The sequence below is a fragment of the Mus caroli genome, chromosome 11 (genome assembly GCF_900094665.2).
Source record: "Mus caroli chromosome 11, CAROLI_EIJ_v1.1, whole genome shotgun sequence".
NCBI lineage: Eukaryota > Metazoa > Chordata > Mammalia > Rodentia > Muridae > Mus > Mus caroli.
The window spans coordinates 81,812,703-81,828,511 of record NC_034580.1 but is presented as its reverse complement, the minus strand read 5'-3'; the positions used below and the strand labels follow the sequence as shown (position 1 = coordinate 81,828,511).

Below are 15,809 nucleotides of genomic sequence, written 5' to 3'. Positions count from 1 at the left end.
CCCAAAATATTTTCTAAATTTTGTTTTTAGTTTTTTATTTAATATGTATTTGTGTTTTCCCTGCTTGTATATATGTGCTCCATTTACATGCCTGATATCCTCAGGGGGTAGAAGAGGACTTTGGATCCCCTAGGACTAGAGTTATGGTTGATAGAGAGCCACTGTGAAGGTTCTGGGAGTCAAACCAGGTCCTCTGAAAGAGCAGCAAGAGCTCGCTCTTTACCACTAAGCCAGCCATCTTTCCAGCCCCTGGAAGTTTTAATCCATATTGAATAAAACAACTTTTGTGGCTTAATGATAGTATGCTTAAGCATGCTCCAGGGTCCTACTTTTCATCACTATCCCCACCCAATCGCTAAAATTGAGGGCACATGGAAATTCTTACAGTAATTTGTTGGTTCTCTATGGTGTATAAGCAAAGACGGGGAAATTGTGAAGATGTATTAGAGGGTAAGGGCTATGCTCACTGGTAGAACAGTTGCCTAGCCTGTGCAAGGTAGAGTCTGAAACATCAGGTAGCTCATTGTCTTGATATAGTCAGTGATTATTTTGTGTAGTTTTTATGTGTATAACTGATACAAAAGGAATGCTGCCCATATTTACTTAGAAGAATATGTTTTGGATAAAATTGCTATCTACTAGATTGCCTAATACCATCTGTGGGAATGATCTACCATTTGCATATTTTTTAGTGCTGGGTTGATGACTTTGTAAAATTTGCTGTTTTATTATTTGTTTTGATAATAAACACTACTGTGTTGTTTTGTATTCTTGCTATTAGAATGTGAAATGTGAAAGTCTAACTTCACCTTTTAGTAGAATGCTATTTTGTCTCTCCATATTTGCTCTAGTTAGCTTGTCTTTTCTGCTGGGCATCACTTGTGAGTGTTTACTTCTCCCTGCCCTGGAGTGAACCTAGGCTTGGTACATTTTTACCGCTAAACTGTATTGCCCATCCTCGTGCTTCATTTTGCGTTTGGTTTGGTTTTGTTGAGTTGTCCCAGCTATCTACCTGACTCAGACTGCCAAGCAGCTGGGATCAGATGCCTGTGCCACTAACTCAGACTAGGTAAACTACTTACCTCTTTAAAGACTAGTTTAGGGGGCTGGAGAGATGGCTCAGCAGATAAGAGCACTGGCTGCTCTTCCAGAGGTCCTGAGTTCAATTCCCAACATCCACTTGGTGGCTCACAATCATCTGTAATAGGATCCGATGCACTCTTCTGGTGTTTGAAGAGAGCAACAATGTACTCATATACATAAAATAAGTAATTCTTAAATAAATAAAGACTAGTTTATAGGTTTTTGATTTGTCTTATTTCAAGAGAATTCTCTTTAAGCTAGCAGTATTTAAATTAATCAACATTTGTACGTTATATATTAAAACTAAATGCTCATACTAAGCATATATAAATTTAAGGCTAAACGGATTTTTTTTTTTTAACCTAGTAAGATTTTTATTCTTTCAGAAATTTCAATTTATTTGCATTAGTGGGGGGTGGGGGACAAAAACCAATCTTAAAACCAAAGGTTATCATTTGTTTTGACAAACTCTCATGACCTGTGCCTTTTCAGTTTAGACAACGAAAGACATTTTTCCTTTCAAAGAACAAGGTGTAAATGAAGGATTCTTTTGACCTTTGTTGATAATGATAGAACATTTGTTTCATCATTTGAGTTTGGCGATTATGGGAAAGCATTTGATAATGGTCACTTAGACACTCAACCAAAGTGCTTCAGCATTCCATTTATGTTCTGTTTGTTGAGCACATTTTCCTGTGCGTGTTAGCAGTTGGATATGCCAGGTCAGTCAGTGCCTGCTGGGTTTTCCCCCTATGAAGTATCTGTTCTTTTTCATACAAAGATTTTATGAAAGAACTCATGGTATAGTATAGATGATTTGAAACTAAACAGGGGTCATTTTCATGTGTTTTTTATGTCATTTGTTGCTGGGACCTGTTTTTGACTCCGTTGAACCCTTTGCTGGTTGTGGTTTGTCTGGCCATCACATGACTTCTCTGAAAATTCCCCCTCCTCTTCATTTCCAGTAAACTGTTTGAGCAGGCGTGAGTCAGAGTGGAACCAGCTTCCCTGTAACCACAGGGCTTGTTGAAGAATTTGTCAACGTGGACTCTAGAGGGTTTGCATTAAGCTTTGCAGCACCGACTATGGTTTGTGTTGTGTCAGTTCCTGGGAAAGGCTTCCTCCTCTCAGGATCTTTTGCTTATTTGCATTAAGTTAAACTGATGAAGTATTAGAAATGCTCATTCTAGGCTCATTCGAGGCCTTGTCATGTGGATCTCCTTTCAGATCCAACCACCCACACACACCCAGTGGCATTCAGGATTTTGTTGCTTAACATCTTTATTTTTATTTTAAGTGTGTGAATGTTTGCCTGCATGTATGTATGTGTACCATATTTGTGAAGAGCTCAGAAGAAGTTATTGATTGGAACCCCTGAACTAGAATCGTAGATGGTTGTGAGCTACTAAGTGGGTGCTGAAAATTAAGCCTAGACCTTCTGCCAGAGGGAGAGCAGCCAGTGTTCTTAACAGGTGAGCCATCTTTTCCTTAAGTGGTCTTTTAATGAGAATTCATTATAGAATATCTCAACTATTGGGACAGTTAAGTTTGAGTACCGAAGGAAGAAAGGAAAAGGAAGAAAGGAAAGGTGATACTTAGACTGTCTAGTGGGGCGTAGAGAGGTGGCTTAGTGATGAAGCATGTGCTGCTGTTACAGAGGGACCCACATGTCAGGTCACAGCTGTCTAACTCCAGTTCCAGGGAGAGCCAGCAGAGGCACCTGGTGCCTATATGGCACTCAGACATGCATGCAGGCAAAGCATCCATACACATGAAATAAAATCAAAAAAAAATAATGTTCAGTAGTTGTCATTTGAACACTCAACATGACTTAGAATTTTTCATGACTTCTTTTGTTGTCTCAAGAAACTTTTTCTTAATACTAAATTGTCCTTTGGCCATTCCCATCCCCAGATTTGACCGTTTCTTGGTTTTCTGACTCTTCTTCTATTTAGTTGTATAGCATTAGTGGAACAGGAAAGATAGTTGTGGCTTGATGCAAGCCTCAGAATGGATGGTCACTGGGAAGGAAGGCTGGCTGTCTGCTCCTGGTCTATTCCTGAGTCCTGCTCTTTTCTGTAAGGCAGTTTATGCCTCAGCGGGTGGCACTGAGAGGACAGCTCTCAGTCCACAGTGGGATTCTGATGCTGAGCTTGGGTGATGAGGTTTGTGCAGCAAACTCTTGTACACTCTGACAGACTGAGTGGATCTCACTAGCCCTTGTTTTGGCTTCTGAAACTTGGATCATTTAGTCCTATGCCAAGATTACAGGCATTTACCACCACCATGTAAGACTTGCATGCTCATTTCTGATTTATCAGTCAGGCTTATTTTATTTTATTTTTTTTATTTTTTTTTTAAAGATTTATTTATTATATGTAAGTACACTGTACCTGTCTTCAGACACACCAGAAGAGGGCATCAGATCTCATTACGGGTGGTTGTGAGCCACCATGTGGTTGCTGGGATTTGAACTCTGGACCTTCGGAAGAGCAGTCGGGTGCTCTTACCCACTGAGCCATCTCACCAGCCCCAGGCTTATTTTATTATTTATTTATGCATATGTGTACACACGTGGGTTGAAGTGCTGGAGAATGCCAGAAAAGGATGTTGGAGTTGGAGTCACAAGCCCAGCATGGGTGCTGATTTTCTCCGGCTTATCTTTTTACAACAAAGTACACGCTGAAGAAAATGTTCTGAAGAGACTAGAAAATGTCTAGTTTTCTAGACATATAAAATTATGTTCTCCTGTACTCCTTAACTCACAAGATAAATTTAATTTTTTTCAGTTAACATTTAATTTTAATAATACCTGTTATGTTTAAAGAATCAACAACACACGAGGAAAAGTCTTCTGTGAAATTTAATTTTTTAAATTCTGTTTGTTTTAATGATGAAGCAATTCTAATTGAAACCATCTGATTTTCAAATAAAAATAAGAGGTTAATACAACCCAGTCAGTAAGAAAGAAAGCACAGTAAGTAATATTTAAGGTTTTCTTCTTAGTTTGCTTTGGAAATTGGAGTCGAATGGTTTTGTTTTGTGTTTGCTTTGTTCTTTTCTTCTCCACACCTGTTTACGGTATGAACAGAAGTGAACAGTGGGTAAGCATTATGTTACCCTTGTTAGCTGGTTTACAGATGGTTGCTTTGCAGGTTTAGTATTTCAAACACCTTTTGTAAAATGTTCTAGAAAGTTCCTTTTCATTGAAACTTGGACTGTCAGGCTATATCTGGCTCTGTGTGTTTGCTGGATGATTTTTATATCAGTACCATATTGCTAATAAATGCAAGCCCTCTCCTGCTCTAATTGCTAAGCCCTCATGGGAGTTGTGGCTCAGGTTCAGAAATAAATGGTAGGAAGGACAGTGGAATACCTATTAACACTCATTTCTATAGCAAAGCTTTGTTGATTTTCAATTAGCCAGGGGATGTGATTTGTCATGAGAGATTTGGAAGGTTTGTTTTTTGTCTTTATTTGTTTTGGGTTGTTTGTTAGGCATTATAGGAATGCTTTTTATTAGTTTTCTTTCCGTTTTTCCTGTTTTTAATCTTGGCATTTAAAGTCTTGCTGACTTGGTATTTAAAGTGTGTTGTTTACTTACTCCTTAGCTTGCATGCACACACATACACACACAGAGAGCAGTATGCAGCCACATACCACATAATGGCATTTCCATCTGTGACAGACCTTGTAAACAACAGTTGCTCCGTAAGAATATATCACCTGGTGTCATCAAATAAACCCATTCTGGGGTGTTTGTATTATATAATGATGCAATTGACCAATTAGACATTTCTCAAAATATATCTTCATCATTAGGAAATGTATGTCTATACTTAACGTTTCTTTGTCCTGTCCCCATGTCTTTGGTAATTTTAAGTGTTTGAGTTAGCATATTATTAATTGTATAAAATAATGGGTTGCGTTACTTTTATCTGCCCTTGTGGTTTGGGTTTTGGTTTTGAGACAAGGTCCTGCTGTATAGCCTCGCTTGCTCTGTAGGCTCCTGCTGGCCTCACTTAATATTTTTTCTGCCACAGTTTTCCCTAGTCCCACTTGCTTCTGCCCCGTGTGCTGGGATCAGAGGTGTATGCTACTAGGCTCAATACCCTCATTCTGTATCAGGCTACATTTTCTGTCTATGGCTGTTTCATAGCTTAGTTTTCAAAGCTTTAAGTGCTTAAGCTCATCTGAATAATTTTGACCTTTCCCCGCACTGACTGTCTGTTACTGTTGTGTACTGTTGTAGAAGATTCACTAGTATATGTTGCCTTGGTTGTTTTAGAGACGGGTTCTTTCCCTGTGTGGTCCACAGTAGTCCTGTACTTGCAGTCCTCCTGCCCTACCCTACGGTAAACCAAGGTTACAAGTGCACATCCTCCCAGCCACTGTGCATGGGTGGGGTCTGCATCTCTCTTTGATTCCAATTCGAAAGTGAGTATTTATACTAACTTATTTATAACAAAAAGAACAATGAAATTACTTTAGGGCTGGTGAGCTAGATCAGCAGGTACAGGTGCTTACTATAAAGCCTGGTGATCTGAGTTAAATCTCTGAGACCCATATGGCGAAGAGAACTGACTCTTTAAATGTAATTTAAAAATGTATTTTAGCAGGGCGGTAATAGTAAATACCTTTAATCCCAGCACTTGTGTGGCAGAAGCAGGTGGATCTCTGAGGACAGCCTGGTGTACAGAGAGAGTTCCAAAACAGCCAGAACTACACAGCAAAACCCTGTCTTGAAAAATAAAACAAACAAAAAGGTATTTTAATCTTTTTCCAACCCATAATAAAATTATTACATACAAATCTTTAAAAACCTTATGCAACAAGTGCTTTACAGATTCAACCATCATCCCCAGCCCCACTTTTTAAAAGGAATTTGTTTATTTTTATTAATGTATGTTTGAGTATGTGTATTCATGTATGTGTGCAAGTGTCATGGAAGTCAATGGAAGGTCTTAGATCCCCTGGAGCTGAAGTTACAGGAGGTTGTAAGCTGTTTAACATGGGTTCACAGATCTGAACTCTAGTCTTCTGAAAGAGAACAAGCTCTCTTAACCTGTGCCAGGTGTGGTGGGACACATCTTCAATCTCAGCATTTAGGAGACAGAGGTAAACATGTCTCTGTAAGTTTGAGGTCAGACTGGGTCTACATGGAGAATTTGAGGCAGCCAGGGTTAAATAGTGAGACCCTGTTTCAAAGAAACAGAACAAACAGAGTATTAAGTTAGAGTAAGCCAGACATGGTCAGGATACTACTGTGATCCAAACACTTAGTGGGTGATGCACCAAGACCCAACAGGTTTACACAAGGTTGGGTTATGCAGTAAGACCCCATCCAAAATAACAGGAATAGTACTTGTAGGAGATACTTGGTTTGGTTTGGTTTGGTTTGGTTTGGTTTGGTTTGGTTTTTTGAGACAGGGTAGCCCTGGCTGTACTGGATCTTACTCTATAGACCAGGCTGTCCTTGAATTCACAGAGGTCCACCTGCCTCTACTTCCCAAATACTGGGATTAAAGACATGTATCACCACTGTGTATTATTTATAATTATCTCAGACTGACAACTTTAGTATTATACTCACATTAGAACAAATTGTGGTATGTTCGTACAATAAAATAACACATATCACTTTAGCAGTTTGGTTACTCCACATTCATTAACAGCGTAGAAGAAACACTAGATGTAATGTAGAGCTAACAATGCCAGACCTGCAAGAGGACATACTGCAATAATCCTGTTCTCATTAAGCTCAAAAATAGGAAAAGCTAAAACTGTAGATCTAAACATTCAGGAGGGTAATTGCTCTGGTAAGAGGACTGACTTCCTAGAGTAATGTTCTGTGTCTTATCTCAGTGGTAATTAACACTTTTATTTTTTTATTTTTGCGGGGGGGCGGGAGGGCGGGTTCAAGACAGGGTTTCTCTGTGTAGCCCTGGCTGTCCTGGAACTCACTTTGTAGACCAGGTCTCGAACTCAGAAATTCACCTGCCTCTGCCTCCCAAGTGCTGGGCACGCTGAATGTGGTGGCACATGCCTTTTATTTTGATAAAATCTATCAAAATGTATATTTTTAATTTGTATAGTGTACATTTGTTCTGTCTCCATTTAAAAAAGAAATCTGTATGAGGCAGACATGATATCACACATTTTTAATCTCAGCACCCAGAAGGCAGAAGCAGGCAGATCTTTGTGACTTTTTTTTTTTTTTTTTTTTTTTTGTGAGATCAGACTGGTCTGTGTAAAAAGATTCAGGATAGGGGCTGGTGAGATGGCTCAGTGGGTAAGAGCACCCTTCTGCTCTTCCGAAGATCCAGAGTTCAATTCCCAGCAACCACATGGTGGCTCACAACCATCCGTAACGAGATCTGGCGCCCTCTTCTGGAGTGTCTGAAGACAGCTACAGTGTACTTACATATAATAAATAAATAAATCTTTAAAAAAAAAAAAAAAGATTCAGGATAGCCAGAGCTACATAGAGAGACTCTGCCTTTAAAAAAAAAAATTGTATATGTGTGGTATATACATGTGTGCAGGCAAGTGCATGCACACCCCTGTATGTGTGCTGGGGGCCAGAGGAAGGCACCAGATATCCTGGCTCTATCACTTCAGCCCTGTTTCTTTTGACAGGAGGTGTGTCTGTGTGTGTGTGTCTCTCTCTCTCTCTCTCTCTCTCTCTCTCTCTCTCTCTCTCTCTCTATGTGTGTCTCTCTCTGAATCTGGAGACTGGTGAACAACAGGTCCCAGTGTACTCTGTCTCCCACAACACTTGGGTTATGAATCTTCATGGCTTTGCTGGGCTTTCCCAGCCTGGGCTTTCCACTCTGTCTTGCTGCTTGCTCAGCAAGTACTCTGACACACTGCCCTCCTCAGCTCAGCTCCTGTACTTGAGTTTGGAAAATATTTGAACTGCCTATTCCTATGCAAAAGTAAATTTGGTAACACTTTACATCTGTATGCCATGGAAGCCTGATTGTGATTAACAGCTTCCTATTTTAGCACTTGAAATGTTTTGTTCTTCATTGTAAATTACATATAACATTTTTTTTCATTTTTTTTAAAGCAAAGCCTCACAATAGCAGGATTACAGTGTATGCTACCACATATGCCCTCACATGATTTCTGCATATTTATGTATTTATTTGTGCGTGTACTTACTGTCAGGGAGGATGCATACAGCTTGCATGGCGAGATCGGGGAACAGCTTGTAAAGTTGGCTTCTCCTCGCATCACTTGGGTTCTTGGGAATCAAATGCAGGTTGTCTCTTGGCCACAGTTCCCTTTATCCACTGAGCTGTCTCACAGGCCTCATGGATTTTATTTTCAGGGGAAAAAACACTTAACAGTTTGTATTTACTATTTAATGTTTGAAGGTATAGTTTGGGTGAAGTGCCATGAAGCTCTCTTTGTGCTGAGTTGGGGTTTGATCATTGATGCTGGTGGTTTAGGTGCAGTTTTGCGATAGCCCACAATACCAAAATGCATTGCCCTTTGCATTCCAGAGCCTAACATGTGTGTAACTGAAATAAATGTCTGTAGAAATAGTGTTGTAGCCTGTTCTCTCCTGCTATAGCAGAATAGCAGAAACTGAGTAAGACTCTATTTAGCTCACATAGTTCATGGGATGTTCGTGGCATATGGGCCATAGCCTGTGAAGGCCTCTTGTATGACAATATGTTAGAGTGTATCATGGTAAAAGAGAAGGAGGGACCACGTGGTTGGCCCTGCAGTTGTCTACATAAAAGTAATACTACATGGGCAGAACAGGTTACATTTATATATTTAGGAATATAACTAAGAGTATGTGTGTAAAACAAAGAAAAAGAAGGCCATAAGTTTGAGAGACAGCAAGGGAAGATACATAGGAAGGACTAGAGGTAGGAAAGATGTAATTATATTTTAATTTCAAAAAATTTCTTAAAGAAAAGAGGTGATGGCACATGCCTTTAATCCCAGCACTGAGGAGGCAGAGGCAGGCAGCTCTCTGAGTTCAACACCAGCCTTGTCTACAGAGCCAGTTCCAGGACAGCCAAGGCTATACAGAGAAAGATACCCTGTCTTGGGAAAAAAATTGAAAGAAAGGAGTGGGAGCCAGTACAGCTGCCCCTTTTATGATGGTTTCATTCACAAGGCAGTTTCTCCATGAGCTGATTACCTTTCTTTTTTTTTTAAATGTTCTTTTTTTTATTGGNTATTTATTTCATTTACATTTCCAATGCTATCCCAAAAGTCCCCCACACGTTCCCCCACCCACCCACTCCCACTTCTTGGCCCTGTCATTCCCCTGTACTGAGGCATATAAAGTTTGCACGACCAATGGGCCTCTCTTTCCACTGATGGCCAACTAGGCCATCTTCTGATTCATATGCAGCTAGAGACACGAGCTCCAGAGGGGTACTGACTAGTTCATATTGTTGTTCCACCTATAGGATTGCAGATCCCTTTAGCTCCTGGGGTACTTTCTCTAGCTCCTCCATTGGGGGCCCTGTGATCCATCCAATAGCTGACTGTGAGCATCCACTTCTGTGTTTGCTAGGCCCCAGCATAGTCTCACAAGAGACAGCTCTATCTGGGTCCTTTCAGCAAAATCTTGCTAGTGTATGCAATGGTGTCAGCATTTGGAGGCTGATTATGGGATGGATCCCCGGATATGGCAGTCTCTAGATGGTCCATCCTTTCGTCACAGCTCCAAACTTTGTCTCTGTAACTCCTTCCATGGGTGTTTTGTTCCCAATTCTAAAAAGGGGCAAAGTGTCCACACTTTGGTCTTCATTCTTCTTGAGTTTCATGCGTTTAGCAAATTGTATCTTATATCTTGGGTANCCTAAGTTTCTGGGCTAATATCCACTTATCAGTGAGTACATATTGTGTGAGTTCCTTTGTGATTGTGTTACCTTACTCAGGATGATGCCCTCCAGGTCCTTCCATTTGCCTAGGAATTTCATAAATTCATTCTTTTTAATAGCTGAATAGTAGCTGATTATCTTTCAAAGATTGCTTTTCTCCACACTCTGCCATACAGACTGTGTCAACCTATAGCACACAGTATGTATTGGTATGATATGTGTAATCTTACAATTTTATTCTGTTCATTAAGGCGAGAATGCCAGGGCCTGGAGAGGTGGCTCAAATGGTTATTTAAAACATTGGCTGCTGTTCCAGAAGACCTGGGTTCAGATTCCTGATAGCTACACAACAGCTCACAGCCATGAGTTAACTACAGCACCAGGGAATCTGATACCCTGTTCTGGCCTCGGTGGGCATCAGACACACATGTGGCATCCAATTAAAACACCCATGTTAAAAAAAATTTTTAAGTTGGTTTTTTTTTTTTATAAAAAGATGTCCTTGTCACTAAATTTCACAAGGAAATTTAGTTTATTAGTTTAATGAAATCACACTAAATGATATAATAAATAAGAACAAAATCTGTATTTTTCTGATTTCTAGTTAAAATCAGTTTTTCATCCCTTAAATGTGTGTACATACATGTGCATGTGTGTGCCTCTGCCTCCCCAGTGCTGGGACTAAGGCGTGCATCACTACACCAGGCCTACTCTGAAGGGTTTAATACTAACCTTGAAGCTATTTCAGTAACAAAATCAAGAACACTATTAGATCAGAATGAGTTTTAGCATATAGTCAGCTAAGCTGGTAGGTAGAGGATTTAGAAACGGCTCAGTAGTTAGGATCATTTGCTTTCCTTCCAGAGGACCCAAAGTCAGTCCTCAGCACCCTGATCAGGTGGGTTCTAACTTTAGCTCCAGGGGATCTAACACCTTCTTCTGGCCTGCCACTTGCACATATTCACATGCATGCACACACACACACACACAACTAAATATCGTAAAAATGGAGAAGATACTCAATCACTAAACCAAGCTGCACTGGCCTTGGAAGCCAAAAAAAAAAAGATACCCAGTCACCTGTTGTGAGCATTACCCTGATAGACAAGTGTGTGGTGGAGAGCTGGGAAAGATGGAGTATGTGGTGAAGAAATGGAAGAATACATGAAGCCAAAGGGGCTTATTAGTACACTGTGGAGAAATGTGGAACTCAGCGTCTTTGAGGAACAGGTGGATATAAGGAGGCCATGGTGAGGTTGTGACCGTGGCTGCTGGTAAAGGCCTTGTCTGGATCAGTGGTCCTGCTATAGCTAGTTCTGTGTCCATGTCTGTGGTCTGGGCTGCCATCAGACACCTCGTGGATATCTGAGGGCAGTGCTATCTCTTGGCATGCTGATCTGAGTGGCCTATGCTGCTGGGAGCCATGTTTGGGTTGATGGTCCTGTGGCAGCCATGATTGTTTTGATGTCCCAGACCCACATTACCAGCAAAGGCCATGCAGATGTCTGAACTGCGGCCACCTGAGGCACCATGCTGAGCTGGCCCAGCTCCTGCCTGCAGCACAGTAGAGCTGACCCTAGTGGTTGGGTAGGTGGGGGAACAAACCCCCAGCACATGTGTCTGGGTGAACGAGCCCCGCCCCTAGATTGTGTGGGTGGCTTGGGCAAGGGGGAGATGCCCCCTCCCCAGTTGCTCCTTGCCACTTGTGGCAGGCACGTGAGCTGGCCTCTGAGGTCATGAGAGCAAGGAAGCAGAGATGGCCCTGGTGGTGTCGGAGAGCTGGAGAACTGACCAGCTCAGCTACCTACCAGGCCCAGATCCAGAGCTTTGAGTTGGCCACCCAATATCCACCCCACCTATGACCTGCTAGAGGGCATGAAAGGGCTGGTCCTGCAGATCCAGAGCTGCAGGGTCTTTGTGTAACATACTGTGGCACACTACACACTCCAGGACAAGGTTTTATTTTTATGTGTGTGTGTGTGTGTGTGTGTGTGTGTGTGTGTGTGTGTGTAGTCTGTATTAATTTCTTTTGGTAGAGAGGTTGTAAGGGCAGATAGGAAGGGACCGGAAGATGAATGGGATTGGTGTACATGATGTAAAATTCATAAAGACTCATAAAATGTTAAAATAATAATAGAAATAAATCTTTAAGGCCTGGTGGTTGTGGTACACATCTTTAATTCCAGCACTCAGGAGGTAGAGGCAGATAAATCTCTGAGTTTGAAGACAACCAGGGCTACACAGAGAAAGCCTGTCTCAAAAAACAAACAAATAAACAACAACAACAAAAACACACAAGTAATTATATAATAATATAATATATCTTAATTTAAAAAAAAGGCAGGTTAGGGGCTGGAAAGATAGCTCATCAATTAAAAGCATTCAATTCCCAGAGCCCATCGTTAGTAACTTCTGTTTCACCGGATCCAATGCCACCTTCTAGCATCCATGGGTACCAGAAACAGGTCTGGCAGAATCACATTAATAAAGAGAATTCAATTAAAAGAAAAAACAGGCTACTTAAACTTCCATAAGATACCAATTTCTCCATGATTGTTATATTCATTTAAATGCTGCTTTTAAAAAGTTTTTTTTTTTTTTTCCCCAGCTGGGCATGCTAACAAACACTCTAATCCATCCTTCTAGGTCAGAGGCAGGTCTAGGTGGGTCTCTGTGCTTGTAAGGCCAGTCTGGTCTTCAAAGCAAGTTCCAAAAAACCAAACCAATTCAATAAATAAAGAGGTCTTTCCATGAGATAAGAAAAACAGTATACGGTTACTGCTTGGAGATAAATATTATTCATACTTAAAATGTTACAGCCAAAGATTAGCATTTTTCTGCTTACAATCAGTCCTGTAGTTTCTCTTCTCTGATAATCCTAAATAGAAAGCAGCAGTGCTCTGGGGCTAGTACACTAGTGTAATGTAAGGCCTGCTTCCCTTCTCCATCTGGGGCTAGTACACTAGTGTAATGTAAGGCCTGCTTCCCTTCTCCATCTGGGGCTAGTACACTAGTGTAATGTAAGGCCTGCTTCCTTTCCTCCGTTAGGGCTTGAAGCTTCTGCTGGTATAAATGGCTGCTTCCTCCTCTGCTTTCTTACAGTGTTGGAGAGAATATGTTGCTCCTATCTTCAGCTGTTTCAAAAGTGCAGCCTCGATAGATGCCTAGTCACTGTGGGTGGGACTGGGAAATGGAACTTTCCAGATAATGGGTTTATAACTGAGAAAAACAGAAAATGGTACATGGTACTAATTGTGAATTATGTAATTTATTTAAAGAGAGGTAGAGAACGAACATGTCCTCTCAGGCACTTAAATTGTGAAATAGATAAAGGTTGTGAAATGTGAATACAGAGAAATGAAACTATAAAAGGGAATTTATTTTTTGTGGTACAGATTTTTTTTTTATAAAATGGCAAATGACAATTGAAGAAGCAGTCAAATTGGACTCTCAGCATTGTTCCCACAAATACTAGCAAGAATATTCAAATGAAATGTTAATTTTCTTTTATATGTAACTGGAGAATTGAATGCCTAACATAACAAATTTCTTGGTAATCTTTTTTTTCTGTTTTTATTTAAAAAATATTATGGCTATATATTTTCCTTTGGCTTATTCATTGTGCTTGAGGTAGAAGACAGCAACTTTGGCTTAAGATATTTCTTTTAAGCTTTAGGAACTGAGAGCTTTTTCTAGTGATGTTAGATGACATTTCTGGGTTTTTACTGTGAATTGCCAAATAATATAAAAAGAGAGTAAAAATCTCCCACTGGATATTTTAAAGGCAAGTTAAAATACAAATATTATAATTATAGTATTACTTTAAAATCAACATGAAAATAACTGTCAAATTATACAAATACTTGTACCACTGGGTGGTCGTGGCACATACCTTTAACCTCTGCACTCATAAGTCAGAGGCAAGCAGCTCTCTGTGAGTTTGAGACCAGCCTGGTATCCAGAGTGAGTTCCAGGACAGCTAGGGGAGACACCATGGCGAAGACATTACACTCCAAGTGTGCTGCCCCTGTAATTCCCTAAAATGGAGGAAACTCAACTGCATGATTTATGGTAATGGGGGAATACATTGGCATTCTCATCTGATTGAAAAATTATTTTTTAAAAAATTATACAAATGATAAAAAGTACTGAGGGCTAGAGAGATGACTCTGCTGTTAAGAGCTGTGGCTACTCTATTCTTGCAGAGGACCCAGATTGGGTTCCTAGTACACACACATGATGGCTCATCTCTAACTCTGCTTCCAGGGAAACTGGTGTCACCTTCTGGCCTCTGCAGGCATACTGTATGCACATGATTCAAATTCATATAAAATAAATACATTTTTAAAAATAAGTGTGTAACTTACAACAACAGTAAAAACAAAACAACACACAAGGTATGGTGGCTCATGCCTTTAATCTTAGCACTGAGAGTCAGAAGCAGGGTGAGCTCTAGGAGTTCTAGGCTGGGACCTAGGCTTGTACAGTGAGACCTTGTCTCAAATAAATACATGATTTTTAACTTGAATGGCAACTAAAAAAGCAAGATTACATTTATAATGGAAAACATGTAGGATGATAAAAGAATGATATTCCTTTTAAATTTTTAGTTTTGGGATATTTCAGTTAGAGTTCACAGAAGCCATGAATTCAATCCTTAAGACTAATTGGAATTAAAACTTTATTGGTGTGGCGGGGGTGGGGGGTGGCTCAATGAGGAAAGGTTTGCTGAGCAAGCGTGAGGACCCCAGTCTAGATAACCATCACCTAAATAAGGCAAGGCATGGTGCCATGTGACTGTATGGTCAACACTGGGCGAGAGCGATGGGCAAATCTCTCTAGTCGCTCGTGATAGAGGGAGATGTCTATATAAATGACAACAAACTGACTCTCACCATTTGTAAAAAGCAAGACTTCCATCTGGGCACAGTGGCCAGGCCTTTAACTCCAGTGCCTGAGAGGCAGAGACAGGCTGCTCTGAGTTCCAGGACAGCCAGGACTACACAAAGAAACCCTTTTTCAAAAAAACAACAAAAATTCAAGGACAGAAAGACAAATACCACTAATTGTCACTCATGTGTGGAAGCTAACATGTTGGTCTAAAATAAGCAAGAGAATAGTTTCTCGTCTTGGGCGTGGGAAGGGGAGGATGGAGAGATGGTGGTTGACAGGTATAGGGCACATGGGGAAGAGGTGCAGCTTCCAGAACTCTGTGCTGTGAGAGCATGAATTTCAAAATGGCTAGTTTAGGCAGAGATGTCTTCATTGTCCTGAAAACTCAGGCTTTGTACCATGCTGTTATTTGGAGATTAAGTCTGTTAAGTTATTAGAGGAAAAAGAAAAAGATGGGATAAACCAGGGTTTCAAACAGTGATATAGTGCATGTGGTTTACCATATTCTGTCTTCTCTGGAGCATCCACAGAGAACCCCAAAGATGCAGCAATCCATTCTTAAATGTGGGAAGACTTTAAGGATGTGGTACTTTTGAAGACTTGGATGTTTTCCCACAGACAGCCTGCTACTCAGTATGGATCAGTATGAGTCAGGGGTAGTGATATGTACCTTTACTCCCCGCACCCAGGACGGGAGACAGAAGGATCAAGAGTTCAAGGCCAGCCTGCAGTACAAAGCAAGAATCTGTATACAAACAAATAAGAATCAATTGGTATCAGATTGTAAGATATATAGTATAATAGACTATCATATAGAGTTGTCTTTCATCGCCGGGCGTGGTGGTGCACGCCTTTAATCCCAGCACTCGGGAGGCAAAGGCAGGCGGATTTCTGAGTTCGAGGACAGCCTGGTCTACAAAGTGAGCTCCAGGACAGCCAGAGCTATAAAGAGAAACCCTGTCTCGAAAAACCAAAAAA

The 15,809-nt window shown here is 40.6% G+C and overlaps 1 protein-coding gene across 1 annotated transcript in view; it reads left to right on the top strand.

The window, feature by feature from the left end:
- The window catches only part of Vmp1 (vacuole membrane protein 1), a 99,029-nt gene that overhangs the window by 54,955 nt on the left and 28,265 nt on the right, over window positions 1-15,809 (top strand). The gene's annotated exons all lie outside the window — the stretch shown is intronic.